The sequence below is a fragment of the Puma concolor genome, chromosome B1 (genome assembly GCF_028749965.1).
Source record: "Puma concolor isolate L17-30 chromosome B1, mPumCon1.1.hap2, whole genome shotgun sequence".
Classification (NCBI taxonomy): Eukaryota; Metazoa; Chordata; class Mammalia; order Carnivora; family Felidae; genus Puma; species Puma concolor.
The window spans coordinates 171,336,838-171,353,794 of record NC_141670.1 but is presented as its reverse complement, the minus strand read 5'-3'; the positions used below and the strand labels follow the sequence as shown (position 1 = coordinate 171,353,794).

General features: G+C 38.3%; 1 protein-coding gene across 1 annotated transcript in view; it reads left to right on the top strand.

The window, feature by feature from the left end:
• GRXCR1 (glutaredoxin and cysteine rich domain containing 1) overlaps nucleotides 1–16,957 on the top strand; it is a 133,950-nt gene that overhangs the window by 96,422 nt on the left and 20,571 nt on the right. The gene's annotated exons all lie outside the window — the stretch shown is intronic.

The following is a 16,957-nucleotide window of genomic DNA, read 5'->3' as shown; positions in this document are numbered from 1 at the left end:
CCAACAGTCATTCGTTAAAGTAATTAGAACACAGATGACTAATTTATTGTGATTTTGTGCTTTGTTATTACAGGCGATTAATTATGCAGCCTGCTATTTTTTTCTGCCTTTGAAGATTGCCAGCACTTTATTATTAGATGCATAATTTTCATTTTTCTCTCTGGTTACAATTTCCCTGCTTAGAACTCCAATATTAGTGTGGAAAAGAGTTGAAAATAAGATTTGTTCACATTATATTATATACATTCATAGTGGATCATGCTCTTTCCTCAGTGACCTAAAAACTCTCGTCCTCGTTTTCATATCGGGACCCAGAAGCCCGTAATGTTTGGTAGCTTGATTCAGGCACATAACGTCCAAAATGCCTTTGCACTGCTCATGACTAACAGTACCTGCAGAATGTTAAAGTGAGCTGGTTTTGAGTCGGGGTAAAGTTCACATGTTTTAGTACAATTATTTAAATATAAAATATAATTAAATTCCCTTCTTAAAAAGATTTTAAAATATTTTTATAACAATGTTAACATTTCTGTAGTTCTTTTGGTTTATCAATTTTTAAAATGTCTTGCATTTCCTTCTTACATTTCCAATTTGGGGAGAAAAAATAATGAAAGCATAGTTTTTCTTAAAAACTCTTTTTTTTTCTCTTCTCCTTTCTTAGCCCCCATTACACGTACTATACTTTACTTCAACTTTGAAAATGGCAAGTGCCGCTTTAATTCGTGGTAGGATTGCTTTCTTTCCCACCTTCATTTCTTCCTTACTTTCAGTTAAAGTGTGTTTTATGTCTCATAGGCAAAACATACATGAAATTAGAGGAACAGCTGAAAATGTGCTCCTGGCCAGATGGAAGCAATTCGCTTCCGTAACATCTCAGGAACACCCCCTTCATCTTCATTATCTGTCTCCTTCCTGCTTCTCCTGGACTCTGGGTTATTAATTCCTTGATGCATTGCTACCTTGAGCTGGCAAAGTGGGAGAATGTAGTGAGGGTGCAGACTTTTGCTTTTAGCCTCTCGTGCCAATTTCAGAACAGTGAGCCCTAGTTTTCAATGACTTAATTTCAGCCAAAAAATATTGTTAGGCTCCAGGTAGGCTGTGCCGGATGCTGTGTATATTCTGAGGAGTGAAACAAACGTGTCTCTTCTCTCTTTCATAAATAAGCAAGTGTGGAAGAAAATGGACCAGAGCTCTGTGAGCATAGCGTTTATTTGATAATGCCCACCACAAGAATGCTTGGCAGGAGCTAGGTTACTAGGGAAAAGAAGAGGAAGGGCACCCAGGTGGCTTAGTTCGCAAACGTCTGGCTCCTGGTTTCAGCTCAGGTCATGACCTCACAGTTTGGTGGGTTCAAGCCCCACGTCGGGCTCTGCACTGGCAGCACAGAGCCTGCTTGGGATTCTCTCTCTCTCCCTCTCTCTGTGTCCCTCCCCCACTTGAGCGGTCTCTGTGTCTCTCAAAATAAACTTAAAAAAAAAAAAAAAGGAGAGAAAATGTTTTATAGGACTGTATCACGCATAGGTGAGTGGAAATTCACCAAATTTAAGGAATAATTGGCTAAAACTGGTTCTTGAAAGAGTGACCATTGTTTTTTTTTGTAGATTGGCAACAACTGCTCGTCAGTATGGACGGTATCAGGAAGGAGGGAGAGGACGGGTTAGGGGCTGAAGTCATTGTGTAGGAGGGTATGGAAGAGAAACAGCTTCAGGAGATAAAACAGGCAGCCCAAATGAAAATTTTTCAGTCTTTCAGTGTGTCTCATTCTACATGATATGAGAAGTTGCTAGGAGGAAATAAAGAGACAGAGAATCCGATTAACTCTGCCCCAGTATACTAGGTAATTCTAAGATCATCAAAATCCTTATGTGGATTGGGGAAAATTGCAAAGTGAATGAAGGATCACACCTGTGCCTTGGCTGGACTCCAGCTGCTTCTGAAGTGGGGGCAGGAAATTGTGCACGTTGAATACCCCACTGAGTACGTGCTGCCCTTCAGTTTATCCCACAAATTGTATTGAGTGCTTCCCGTGTACAGTTTTTCTCTTACGATCTAGTGAAAGACACAAACTCTAGCAGTCATCCTAAAAATCACAAAGTGAGTGATATGTTCTGCAAGAAAAGAATGGGGTCTTTAAGAACATCTAATAGAGTACTTTTACCCAGATAAGGGTGCTAGGGAAGACTTTCCTGAGGAAGTATGAGGGTAGGCTGTAACGGTGAGTAGGTGCTAGAGAGGAACAGTTGATTAGGTCGGAATTTTGAGAAGTTCATTGTTAGCTTATTTGTATGTGTTACTTTGAAATAAATTTGCAATTTAGATATTTTCTTGAACATTTTTTATTGGGAAAACAAAAGGCATTTTAAACATTAAAAATAGGGGCGCCTGGGTGGCTCGGTCAGTTGAGCCTCCGACTTGGGCTCAGGGCATGACCTCACAGTTGGGATTCGAGCCCCACGTCCGTCTCTGTGCTGACAGCTCAGAGCCTGGAGTGTTTCAGATTCTGTGTCTCCTTCTCTCTCTGCCCCCTCCTCAATTTGTGCTCTCTCTCTCTGTGTGTGTTTCTCTCTGTCTCCCTCTCAAAAGTAAATAAATAAACATTTAAACATTAAAAATATACAATACACAGGATTTTTAGGGAAAATACTCTGTATGATACTATAATGATGGATATATGTCATTATACATTTGTCCAATCCCCTAGAGTGTACAATACTGAGTGTCAACCCTCATATAAACCGTGGACTTCAATGATAATGATGTCAGTTTAGGTTCATCAGTTGTAACCATGGGCCACTCTGGTGGGGAATATTGATAATGGGAGAACAGGGAATATATGGGAAATCTCTGTACTTTTATCTCAGTTTTGCTGTGAACCTAAAACTACTCTAGGAAAAAAGAAATTGTCTTTAATAAGAAAAATACATAGTATTACTGCCTTCATACAATCATGTTCATTTTTCTATATTCCCTTCCAGTATGTATGTATGTATATATGTATACACATGGTTTTATATATTTTATGGTGACATTTCACAACGAATGAACTATTTTTCTCTGCTTTTTAAGCCTAGTATTATGAAAAACAGCATTCACTTTTCCCCTAGTACTTATAATTAAACTTGAGAATGACTTTATTATATATCATCATGGTGACATATTTGAATTTGTTAAAATCTTTCACTCTTCTTGGAAATTCTTTCCAGTTTTGTGGTTTGCTTTATAGAGAATGTTGGATATAGATTTTTGTTCCTGTTGAATTGTGTTTTGGGGACAAAATCCCAGATATGGGAATATTAAGCTATCGTTGTATTTCAGCAATATTCATCAATAAACTTTAGTTTTCCTGCTTTGGACAATTTCCAGCGTGTTTTTATCAGTAAGAGTTTTTTAAAATGTTTATTTATACATGTATTTTCTTTGCACGTGTGGAAGCGGTCTATTTAAGAATATTTCTGGTAGCAGTAACTGTTTTTTGGTTTTTTGTTTGTTTTGGAAGGGAATGAAGCGGTATGTATCATTTTCCCTCTTCGTTTGGATTTTGCTGGAAGAGATGATTTGCACATCTATGTACCAACCACTAGGAGTCACTAGTTTACCACATCCACGCTATAAGAAACTTGTATCTGCAGTCCTATACAGCCGAATTGGCAGTGTTTGGGAAAGCACATGTGGGGCAAATGTTACTAAAATTTCAGTGCATCTGCTACATTAAATAAAAAGTACATTACGTATATGTGTGCCACACTTTAAGTCAATACAATGAATTGGCAAATTAGGGAATGACATTGTAGATTTTTAATGGTTCTTCCCTTCTAAGGCAGTGTGCAAAATAAACAGAATTTTACCTTTGAAGAATTGAAGGGCCCACTCAGCCAGCTCAAGACAAGGTCTCATGGAGTCTGAGAGCTTAGAAGTTGTTTAAAGCAAAACTATGGTATAATTGTTCAGGCAAAACCAGCTTTCCTACTGCTGTTTACTCTTACCAGAGAACACCTCAGATATAAACATCCTAAAGCTTTCAGATTTCATTACCCTACTTCATCACGGGAAGCATTTAATCAATAAAGAGTAGATATCATTTTTCGAGACTATTGTGGTTACTTTAGAAACCTGCAGAAAAAAATTATATATTTTCTCCAAGTAGGTTTTTAAAGATGAAATTTAGGGTCAAACTGATATCATTAGAAACAAAAGTATTATGGGAGTGAAGTGGAAATTTAATCTGATTTATAAATCCTGCTTATATGCAATGTCACAGAAATCTATCTCTAACATAAATAGAGTTACAGTCATCTGTCCTTGTGACTTGTGGTTTGCTCTGCTGTGGCTAATACTGTCTGATTAAAAATATACATTATGGCAGGGTAGAAATAGCTTTGGTTACAATATGACAGGGAACAAAGCAAAGACATAAATTTACTACATCCACTGCTATTTTATGACCCTAATAAGTCATCTTTAACTTTGACCTAAAGTTACTTGGAGAATAAATCATCGTCGTTTTTTTCAACTTCTACTTTTTGATATGTGAACCCTTTGGTTTGCACAATGAAAAAATCTTGACTAATAATCTATGTATTTGGAAGGTATATTTTTTTAATTCTAGTATCATAAAAGATTTGCCTGTGACCAGTTTTTACTTTTGCTTTAAAAATTGTCAAGTATTCACCGCTTTGCAAATTTACATAGCAAAGCCCATAAATCCTCCAAGTTTAGATTTATTGTGGAGAGCTGTCATTCTTAATTGCAGTGTTTTGAAGATGACTGTTACATACCCTCAAAACTGCAATTATAAAAGATGCTAAAATAGCATCCTGACTGTATACAAATGTAAACTCCAGTAGATACTATACATTTTATAAGTTAATCTTTCATACTAACAAAATAGGCATTAATCAAAGATGAGTATCTTACAATATGCGTGTGTATTCCTCTTTGTCTCTCATCACTCACAATGGGATGGTCACCCTTGGTTATGATCCCTTGACCTACAGGAACTCTGGATTCTACCTCCTGAATATTGTTTCTTTCTGTTCCTTTTCCTTAATTCCTACCGCATTAATTCAGGCTCTTATGTTGAGTCTGTAACCATTTTGACAATTTATTGAGCAAATGAATGGCATACAAACTGTGTGTCACTTATGGTTATCTTAACTGATAGATGTATAAAATATTCTATGTTAATAGGAGATTATTACTCATAGGAATGATACCTTTTGGGTAGATAATGTCTTTAAATAGATCACTGGAAGTTGAAATTTGGATTACCTATATGTATTTTCCTTTTCTGCCATCTATGAGAAACTTCAAATATTTGGTGAAGTTAACAATAAATTATGGAAATATAGATGATTGCAGGGTGCCTGGGTGGCTCAGTCGGTTAAGCTTCCGACTTCAGCTCAGGTCATGATCTCACAGTTCGTGGGTTCAGGCTCTGTGCTGACAGCTCAGAGCCTGGAGCCTGCTTTGAATTCTGTGCCTCCTTCTCTCTCAGTTCCTCCCCTATTTGTGCTCTCTCACTCTCTCTCTCTCAAAAATAAATTAAAAATTATTAAAAAAAAGAAATATAAATGATTGAATAAAAGTCATCCAAGTGGCCAAGTTTTATAAGGGAAAAAAACTCTGTGTCTTTTCATTGAAAAAATAAAACAAAGCAAATACAGCAGGGTCTGCATTCGGGCAGGCCTACTTGAATTTCATGATGATTGCATTTCCCAGCAGAGAATCACCTCATCTGCAAATGGGAGGCATGTCCTAACTACTTCATAATGCAGAGGGTTTGTTTCAGGGAATAATGACCTCTGAAGACAGAAATTTAAACAAGAATTTTTTTTACTTTTTTCATCTTGCTTCTTGACTTTGGTCATTGCTCAGTTTTATCTGTCACGGATAATTTTTTTTTAAGTTTATTTATTTCTTTTGAGACAGAGAGAGAAAGAGAGAGAGAGAGAGAGAGAGAGAGAGAGATCATGAGCAGGGGAGAGGCAGAGAGAGAGAGAGAAAGAGAAAGAGAGAATCCCAAGCAGGCTCCGCAGGGTCAGTGCAGAGCCTGACACAGGGCTCCAACTCACAAACTGTGAGATCATGACCTGAGTTGAAATCAGAGTCGGACACTTAAAGGACTGAGCCACCCAGGCGTCCCTGTCACAGATAAATTTTGAGAACTGACTTAAAAAAAAAAAAAAAAACTGATTAACAAATTAACAGATTTGGCTCTCTTGACTTTGAAATACAACTCGTGTTGTTGATCTGGTATTTAGTACCTACATTTAGTCCTTCTGGGACATCAAAAAGTATTTTAAAATTAACAATTTCAAACAAAGGTCTTAACCGAAGCACAACTCACATGACACCTGGGTCTCCTGACCGCTTAGGATTTGGGTGACATTCAATTAAAGTGTAAAACTTCATTCCTGATGCATGTCCAACATCCTCACTGTGATTTTCATGAATTCTGGAGGGTGAAAGGGGAATGAGGGTAGAGAGATTAGCATCCTTTTTTTTTTTTTTTAATTTTTTTACATTTATTTATTTTTGATAGAGACAGAGCACAAGTGGGGGAAGGGCAAAGAGAGAAGGAGACACAGAATCTGAAGCAGGCTCCAGCCTGCGAGCTGTCAGCACAGAGCCCAATGCGGGGCTCGAACTCACAAACTGTGAGATCATGACCTGAGCCGAAGTCTGACACTTAACCAACTGAGCCACCCAGGTGCCCCAGAGAGAGATTAGCATTCTTGAGATCACTTCTGCTGCGGACGCATTTCTTCTTTGTGCAGTTTCTCTCCTGTGGCATACTCAGCCTTGACATGAAATTTAGTCTTTTGCTGGCTTCTCTGTACATGAGACCCACAAAACAAGCGGGAGCAGAATTTACTCAAGACTCAGAGCAGAATTTACCCAAGACTTGCTTCGCGCTAAACAAACATGCTTTGACAGAGACAACTTCCAATTAAACAGGAGCGTCTTCAAAGTTGTTTTGGCTGCAGGGCCCTTCAGGTGCCTCACCGCATAGCCTCGGATTGCCCCCCGTCTATCGCTGCACTCCCTCCCCTCACCCCGCCACTCTCTCAGTCCTCTGTCCTCTTTCTCTCAAAGCAAACACAAAGAATCTTTGTCTATCTCCTACGGAACGGCGAGGCCATGCTCCTTGGCCACCTCTTGTTTCTACTTCTTCCATCCTCAGGCTTACCTTTTCCCTCAAGCGGCCCCCAAACACGGCATATCCCTGCCACAGCTTTTTCCCTTAAAGGTATCTTGCTTGAGGCAACAGCGAGAATTAAAAAACAAAACAAAAAACAAAACAAAACAAAAAAACTCCTATAAAGTTCATCATTCACTGAGTTAAAACAGACAAAAGAAAGCTTTCATTTATTACTACCTCAGAAAAGCATATGGTTGGCTCAACAATGTGTAAGCATCAGCAAGCAGACAACGAGCCTACTCCATTGGATATCAGAGGGTTGCTGGAGTTTAATTTCACCTTAATGTCCCGTTTGTTATTTGTGATGGTATATAAGCCTGCACTGGTTGTGTTAGTATCAAACCACATGGTGGGAGGAGGCTAAGACCGTATTACCCGTTCATGGATTTTTCAGCCATACACCAGGGATAACATGTGCAGCTACAGGCATTTTCTTCCTTCTTCCATTCAACTCTTACCTCTTCCTCAGAGATTGTTGGATGGCTTTGTACTACAGCCAGATTTTCTTTTCTTGATCTTCAATTGAGTGTGTTTGAAGTAAAATATGCTTCCAGTGAGTCTCTGCGTCATTTCTTTGCTTGCCTTAAATATGGTTGTCTAAGTTAGTTAGGTTTTGAATTCACCTTGAGCAGGGGCAAAAGCCCGTCATGCCTCCCTGGATGATAGCTCGGCATGGGGTTTGATGCTCAACTTTGCAGAGGCTCATGCTTGCTCTCTCAGTTGAGTTTTTGACTCTTGGAAAGTATCCGATGTAAAACACTGAATTCCGGAGCCAGTGACAGTTATTTATTCTGCACTGTGAGAAATGGTGTCTGGATTTACGTGGAGTTTCTCTGCAGGGGAAAACTATTTGTTTGTACTCTTCAGAGTATACGTCCTTAGCAGTGTGTGTACCTTACTGGGGGCTTCCGAATGCCTTGCTTGTGATTATTGGGCATGCATGTGATATCCATCTTATATTTTAGTTGATTTGTTCCTGAATGCTGAGCTAAGTGAACCAGGGCTATGATTTTTCTTTTTTCTTTCTTCTTTTTCCTGTCCTCTTTTATCCTGATCAGAAATGTCAGGGATAAAGAGCTGATAGTTGATTTTGGTCTCATAGAAAAGGTTATTGATACTTGTGGTCTGATATAGGCAAAACCTGTATTGAACAGAATTTAGTTTCTGGGTGTTTGCTGGCATCTTTAATTTTAAAAATATGCCCATATGTCGTGGTAGCCTTTGAGAGACTGGTTGGATGCATTTTCTTGTTTGTAACACATTCTTTAGCTTTAATTCTATGCTCCTTTTTTGTGGGCTGGTGCGTATGTATTAAGTTGAACCATAACAAATTGCTGATGTTTGCTCATTTTTGGCAATGATAACAATGCCGTGCCATTCAACCTTATTTTGTTCAAGAACAAAGAGTCACTATAGGACAAGAGACTGTGACCAGATTGCAAACTATACCCATCAAGGAGATGGCCACAGAATTCAATCTTGTTGTACTCAGTTATCCTGACACTAATATCCAAGGTGGGCAGCATTCATGGGCAAGTGAGATGCCAGGTGTGGGTGAAGGGCATGTAGACCAAGCATCCTGCTTTCTGTTCCTTGGTTCTGAATCATGAGGATTCTTGTCCACTAGGGAGTCCAAAGCCTTGGAAAGGAAGTCCGCTCTGTGGTGTTTCATTCAGCAAATAGTTATGAGAAACGAATAGGAGTCCAGCCTGACGCCAGATCCCAGTTATATACAGTGTTGAATTAAATAGCTTATTGTCTCTACTTCTATGGAGCTTACATTCTCCTAGAGGAGATGAGCAGGTAAATAAATATGTACTAAATTATAGATTGTAAACCGCTAGGAAGTTAATAGGATCTGGGATTCAGAGTAATTAGAAAAAGGTTTAATTAATTTGGGTGATCTGAGAAAGGTTTGTCTGAGGATCTGGGACTTAAAGCTAAGACTTGGAGCATGACGATGAGGCCATTATAAAGAGATCCTGGGAGTTGTGCATTCTGATTGTAGAGATTTGGTACATTTAAGTACATGCCAACACTCTAAGGCAGGAACAAGCTGGCATGTTCTAAGAGTAAAAGAGCATGGAAAGAAAGCCCAATGAGAAGTTTGTGAGCTTGAGACAGAGGTGAGTCTAACCCACAGGGTGGGTTAGAGAATTAGGACCATGGTGCACAGGGTCCTATATGTCACAGTAAGAGATCTGGCTTCTGATATAAATGGAAAGCAAAGGTGCTTGCTGCTTTGAATCAGGAGAAAGCAAGTGAAGCGACCCTTCTGAATTTGTAAAATATTATTCTGGCCACCATGGAGAAAAGAATTGGAGGCATGCAGGAATAAAAGCAGGGAATTGCAGTAGAGGTGATGAGAAATGGGCCGATTCAAACTGAACATTGCAGGTGAATCCACAGGATTTCCCGATGGGTTGGATGTGAGGTGATAAAAACCGAGGAGGCAAGATTGACTGATGGCTATGATGCTGATTAGAGGACATGGCTACTTGGTGGTACCTTTTATAGTTTAGTAACTAGGTGCTTTGGCTTTGAAAGCCTGGTAGTTTCCATACGAGGGTTTATGCTTCTGGTCTCAGAGGCTGCCTCATTTATACGTTCTAATAAAACTCTTTGGCTTTTATTATCATACCTCGTAATATCTTAACTGGTTAATTTCCTATCTTCAAATATTTTTTCCCATTTTGTTTTTAAAATGTTTCTGGGACTCTCTTTATCTTAATTATCTTAGTCTGCTGTGTCCTTGGTTATAATATTTTATTTCACTAATATCTTTTTCCTAGTTTTTATTTGCTTCATTTTCTCTAGTTTTCATTGGTTATATTACACTTCTTTTTATCTTGGAATCCACTTTTTTATTTTACATTTTACTGCTTCAAGTATGCTTTCATTTCTCTTACTTTATTTCATCTTTTTAGTATTAGTATATTCTTTATTATCTATGGCTTTGCTTTACCTTATTAAATGGTTGGGTGAGATAAATGGTCATTTTCTGGATAACTTTTGCATTAGCTTGTCTTCTAAGTAAGAGGGCTCATATTTACTCTCTGGATGCCCTGAAACACACCCGCCTATGTCCTCTGACAGATTGCCTCAATTTCCAACCATTTACTTCTGTGCTTCAGGAAGGCAAATAGGAGACCTGACACAGGTCAGGACTTTAAGGCAGAAGTTTGCCTACATTGATGGCTTAAATGAAATGCTGAAGCAGTCTCTGGGACCCAAGAAATGACAAGATCTAAAATCTATGGTCTTTGTCATCTACCATCACTGAACATTAGATAAAACTTGTGATATATTAATATCGTGGTGTATAAGTATAGTACAAAAGTTATAGTAATGATAGTAGTAATGGGCATTATTTTAAAAAATTTTTTAGAGAGAGAGAGCAAGAGAGCGTGAGCAGGGGAGAGAGTCAGAGGGAGCGAGAATCTTAAGCAGGCTCCATGCTCAGTGCAGAGCCCAATGTGGGGCTCGATTCCACGACCCTGGAATCATGACCTGAGCCAAAATCAAGAGTGCGACACTCAACTGACTGAGCCACCCAGGTGCCCCTGGTGCACTTATTATGTTCTATATTAAACTGTGGCTTAACATGTGTTAATATCGTGCTTTATTCTCATAGTAACCCTTAGAGGTAGATATTATTTGTAAATATATATATGGAAAAAGTGAAGTTCAGTGAAGAAAAGCAGTCTTTCGAACCAGGTAGATCTAGATTTGAACCTTGACTCTGACAAGTATTAGCTGTGTGATGCTCTTGAACAAGTACTCTTGTAACACTTGTACTTTTATAATCTCTTTGAGTCTCAGTTTCCCTATTTTAAAACTGAGGCTTTTAAAAGAGGACTTGTAGGGATGCAGTAAACATTAAGTGGGTAATGCTGTAAAACACATGTTTAATTCTGGGTGCTCAATAAACTATTAGAAGCTTCACTTAAGGCCCTGGCTCAACCCCCCTCCTCCCATACCCTTTAAGAACTGTCCTCCTGGCATTGTTCTACCACTGCAACAGCCAAGTTCCTCAAGAAATGAATCATGAGAGCCTTATAACTTTGAGAAAATCCCAAACTTGCTTTTTTTGGAGGCTGTAGAGGCCAAGACAAAGGGAGATGACAAAGGAATACCAGGCTTTGTTCTCAGTCCAGATTTAGAGACCCGAATTTTAGTCATCCTTCCTGACCTGCCTACACAATTAGTTCCTTGGTGTCCTTCTCCAAATAGAAGACACTTCTGGCAGGGAGAGTTCTGAAAGGAATGGAGAAAGAACCTAAAAATATCTACAAGAAATCTCTCTGGACAAGGCTATTATTGCCATCCTGTTTCACTTCTTTTCCTAAATCTTATAGCTAAAAAAAAAATTCTTAAATTCTGGACAGTACCCAGAAGTTTGTGCTGGCCTCCAACTCACTTCTATAATGTCATCCTTATCCTATCTCTATCTTCTCTATCTGTCTCTGTCTTTGTCTCTATATCTCTACCTAAATCTGTCGGTCCATCCATCCATCCATCCATCCATCCATCCATCCATCCATATGTGTGTATATCTGTATCTGTTTATGAATCGTAGGTTATTTGTTCAAATAAGGTAGATATTTATTTGTTTCTCAAGTAAGTCTGAGCTGGTAGTGATCTATGGATATAGATGATCTCTGCTCCATGAGTCATTTTTGTCTTATTGTGTCTCCATTCAGGGTAAGTCCTTACTGCATGGTTAAAAATGGCTTAACTCATCACATTTTTTTCCACTTTGTTAAAAGATAAAAAGAATAAGAGTAGGATGATCCGTTTGCTTTTAAGAGTCTGGCCTGGAAGCTGTATGCATTACTTCTGCTCACATCTCACTGGAAGGTCTTAGGCACACGGCTACATCTAACTACACAGGAGGCTGGGAAAAATACTCTTTCACAAAAGCTATGCCTAAATCAATTTCAGAGGATTTTTGGAATGAAAAGGACAATGAAGAGTGGACAGTGACAATGGAGTAGAGGTAATTAATATTCTCTCCACACTACCAATAGAAGGAGAATAGTCCCGCTGTAAGGAGGTCACAGCAGTTGATTTAAAAAAGAAACACTTGACAATGAGTCCTTCAAAATGGATCTTTGGAATTAGGCTCAATGGAAAGTCCATTGCTAATCTTCTGAAAACAACAAAAATAAACAAATATTATTCTCATTACTAATGGTCTATATGTACCTGGCACTATGCTAAGTACATAACATACATTATCTCACTTATTTCTTACAACTGTACCTGATAGTGATATTTTTCTCTTTACTTTGTAGCTGAGAAAACTGAGGTTTTGAGGACGTAAGTAACTTGCCCAAGCTGCACACCCAGTTAAGTAGCAGAGATAGGATTTAATATATGGCTGAACCTACAATTTTAACTCCAGTGGTTCAGCCTTTCCAACATGTCTGGTTACTCATGCGATTCACTTCCTTTCACCGTAGGATTACAGAAAGGTTCTCGTCATTCTTATTCTCTTGTTCTAAAGACACATAATAAATGGACTCAAACTGGGATCGTTTCCAATAGAATGAAAGGAATCATGTGATTCATGGCTGGTGGGCTTGTTTTCCCTTTTTTCTGTTTTCCCTTCCAGATCCATTCTCTCCCCTTCACTGTTCTGAGCCACAGAAAGGCAAACTTTACAGATTCCTCCAAGCAGATGCTTTCGCCTTCTGACTTCAGTCACAAGGAGGCTAAGGGGGAGATCTGAGTGAGGTGGGACAGAGGTATTTATGTTCCCTGCTCCCATCACACTGAGGTGCAGTTTGGGCAGTTGCTGAGTTCCCACAGCTACTGCATACAATGCCTTCCTCAAGATTGTTAGACCTACGGGTAGTTACACTGTCATTGTTGCCCACCCCCCTGGTGATTCACCAAGCCCATTGGTTTATTTACTCTTGTCCACACTTCTGTAGATTATCCTTTCATTAAATGCTCCTCAATTAAAGTCTTAGGGCATCCAAGTTTCCTGCTGGGATCTTGGAAGATGCATTGGGTTATTCTCATGAGTTTATTTTTTTTTTTATTTATTTTTTTTAAAAAAAATTTTTTTTTTTCCAACGTTTATTTATTTTTGGGACAGAGAGAGACAGAGCATGAACGGGGGAGGGGCAGAGAGAGAGGGAGACACAGAATCAGAAACAGGCTCCAGGCTCTGAGCCATCAGCCCAGAGCCTGACGCGGGGCTCAAACTCACGGACCGAGAGATCGTGACCTGGCTGAAGTCGGACGCTTAACCGACTGCGCCACCCAGGCGCCCCTCTCATGAGTTTAAAAAACAACAATTATTAGACAACTGATGACTCTTTAACATTATAGTACCTTATAAAAATGGGTCATCTGCTTCATTTCATGACCATGAACTTCAGTACACTATAGAAAAGTCTTTCTAGTAGCAACTAGGTAGGAGTGATAATTTTACTAAGATCATAATACTAAAGATAAGGTAATTTTTATTGACCATCTAAGCTGCAGTGATGATTCTTCCATAGCCTGTCCATGTCTAGATATCCTTGGATCCCATTTGGGATTTAGGCCTATTTAAGTAGGATCTCCCTCCTATTAATGGAATTATAATTAACATTTGGATCAACTAATTATATTTCTCAACTACGCTCACCACATGAATCTTCCTCATATATTTTTCCTGCTGAGTGATTAAATTCTGTGTTACCCAAGAAAAATAATCGACTCGTCTTCAGTAATATTGTTCACTAACTGTCCTCAGTTTCTGACTTTCCGAAGAACCTTGGCTGAAAGCTAGTTAAATCTCTCATAGTATTTTAGCATGTCTACAATGTAGCTAGAAAGTCCTCAAATTTCATACCACCTTTCTTTTTTAATCACAAAATTGAGATTTTAATCCCAATATTTTGTATGATCCTCTACCTCCCTTTTTATTACATTCTCTTTACTTTATGGTGGCATCATCTGAAAGCAATATAATACTCTTATTGACCTCCTTTTCTAAAAATTATTTATTGACTCTAGACAGGAAATGTTTGTATGCTCAAAATTGATCCTAAATTACAAATTTTCTCAGAGTTCAACAACAACAACAATAAATAAACAACTACTATTTATTGAATTCCTAATATATGCCATACAGTGTTGTAGATTTATATATCTCATGTAATCTCTACAACAACATTATAAACATAATTATACCCAATTTACAAATAAGGAAACTGAGTCTTTTTTAAAAATTTTTTTTAAATGTTTATTTTTGGGAGAGAGAGAGAGCATGAGCTGGGGAGGGGCAGAAAGAGAGGGAGACACAGAATCTGAAGCAGGCTCCAGGCTCTGAGCTGTCAGCACAGAGCCTGACGTGGGGCTCGAACTCACAAACCATGAGATCATGACCTGAGCTGAAGTCAGATGCTTGAACAACTGAGCCACACAGGCTCCCCAGGAAGCTGAGTCTTTATTTACATTATTTGTCCAAGTTAAATTAATTTGTAAATGGGGGCACTAAGATTTAATCTGGAATTGTATTCAGAAAACCTTTGGCTGGGGTGCCTGGGTGGCTCCGTTGGTTAAGCATCCAACTTTTGATTTTGGCTCAGGCAATGATCTCATGATTCATGAGTTCAAATTCCACGATTTGTGAGTTCCAATGAACTCACAATTCATGAGTTCAAGCACAGAGCCTGCTTGGGATTCTCTCTCTCTCTCTCTCTCTCTCTCTCTCTCTCTTTCTCTCTCTCTCTGCCCCTGCCCCACTTGTGCTCTTTTCTCTCCCTCAAAATAAATAAATAAACATTAAAAAAATAAAAAAGAAAACCTTTGGTTGTAAAAATATACAAGTGGGACTATATCAACCAAAAAGCTTCTGTATGGCAAAGGAAATCATTAACAAAATGAAAAGGCAGACTACCAAATGAGAGAAAATATTTGCAAATCACATATCTGATAAAGAATTAATATCCCAAAATATAAAGAACTCATACAACTAAATAGCAAAAAGACAAACAATCCAAGTAAAAAATGGGCAGATGATCTGAATACGCTTTTTTTCCAAAGAAGACGTATAGATAACCAACAGACACATGAGAAGGTGCTCAATATTACTAATTATCAGGGAAGTGCAAATGAAAACCACAGTGAGGTATCACTTCACACTGGTTAGAACGGCTATAATCAAAGACAAGAAATAACAAATGTAATGGAGGATGTGGGTATAACGGAACCCTTGTGCACTGTTGGTGGGAAAGTAAATTGGTGCAGCCACTGTGGAAGACAGCACGGAGGTTCCTAAAAAAATTGAACTACCATATGAGTCATCAATTTTGCTTCTGGGTATTTATCTAAAGAAAACAAAAGCACTAACTCGAAAAGGTATATGCACCCCTGTGTTCACTGCAGCAATGTTTTCAATTCCCTAGAGATGGAAACAACCTTGGTGTTTATCAATGGATGAATGAATAAAGAAATTATGATATACATATATATGTATATATATACATATATGCACTATATACACAATATATACACACATATACACAATATATATATTATTCAGCCATAAGAAAGAATGAAATCTTGTCATTTTTGACAATATGGATGGACCTTGAAGGCCTCATGCTAATAAGTGAAGTCAGACAAACAAAGACAAATACTGTATGATCTTACTTATATGTGGAATCTCAAGGAAAAAAAATCCTGAGTTCATAAATACAAAAAACAGATTGGTGGTTGCCAAATGTGGGGGCACGGGACAGGGAGGCAAAATAGGTGAAGGGGGTCAAAAGGTACAAACTTCCAGTTATAAAATAAATAAATACTGGTGACGTATTGTACAGCATTGTGACTACAGCTCACAATACTGCATTGTATATTTGAGAGCTTCTGAGAGTAGATCTTGAAAGTTGTCATCGCTAGAAAAAAATTTGTAACTATGTGCTGTGATGGATGTTAACTAGACTTATTGTGGGGATCATTTTGCAATATATACAAATATTGAATCATTATGTTATGTACCTTAAACTAGTAACATGTTATATGTCAGTTATAGCTGAATGAAAAAAAAACTTTGGTGAACTTTATCACTGCATTCTAAAAATCAGTTTATTCAGAGAATTATGTGACGTAGTAGACAACAGTCTTAAATCTATTAAGTAAAACTGTTTTCCGGCTTCTAGCTCAATCCTCCAATATTATCTTTTTTTTTTAAACCTAGTAGTGACTTTGGGGCGCCTGGGTGACTCAGTTGGTTGGGCGACCGACTTCGGCTCAGGTCATGATCTCCTGGTTCCTGAGTTTGAGCCCCGCGTCGGGATCTGTGCTGACAGCTCAGAGCCTGGAGCCTGTTTCAGATTCTGTGTCTCCCCTTCTCTCTACCCCTGCCCTGCTTTCGCTCTGTGTCTCTTTGTCTCTCAATAATAAATAAACGTTAAAAAAAATTAAAAAAAAAAACCCTAGGGACTTGATGTCACTTTTATGTGATTCAATATTAATTTTAAAGGAACCAGAAAAAATAAATAAAAGAACAAGAGAGATGGTTTTCTGCCATAGAAAAGAGAATAATATATCCCCATGATCATCTACTTTGATGATATGGCTTTATTATAAAGATCAAGATTGGCTTCCATGAGAAAAGTGTTCTTTGTAGCTACACTGAAAAAAGTAGCTCAACATTAATTACAGAAAACCTAAATCACTGCCTTTGGCAGGCGTTTTTCAACACCCAAAAGTCTGTATTATATAATTACACAAAACAAATCAACTAGTTTA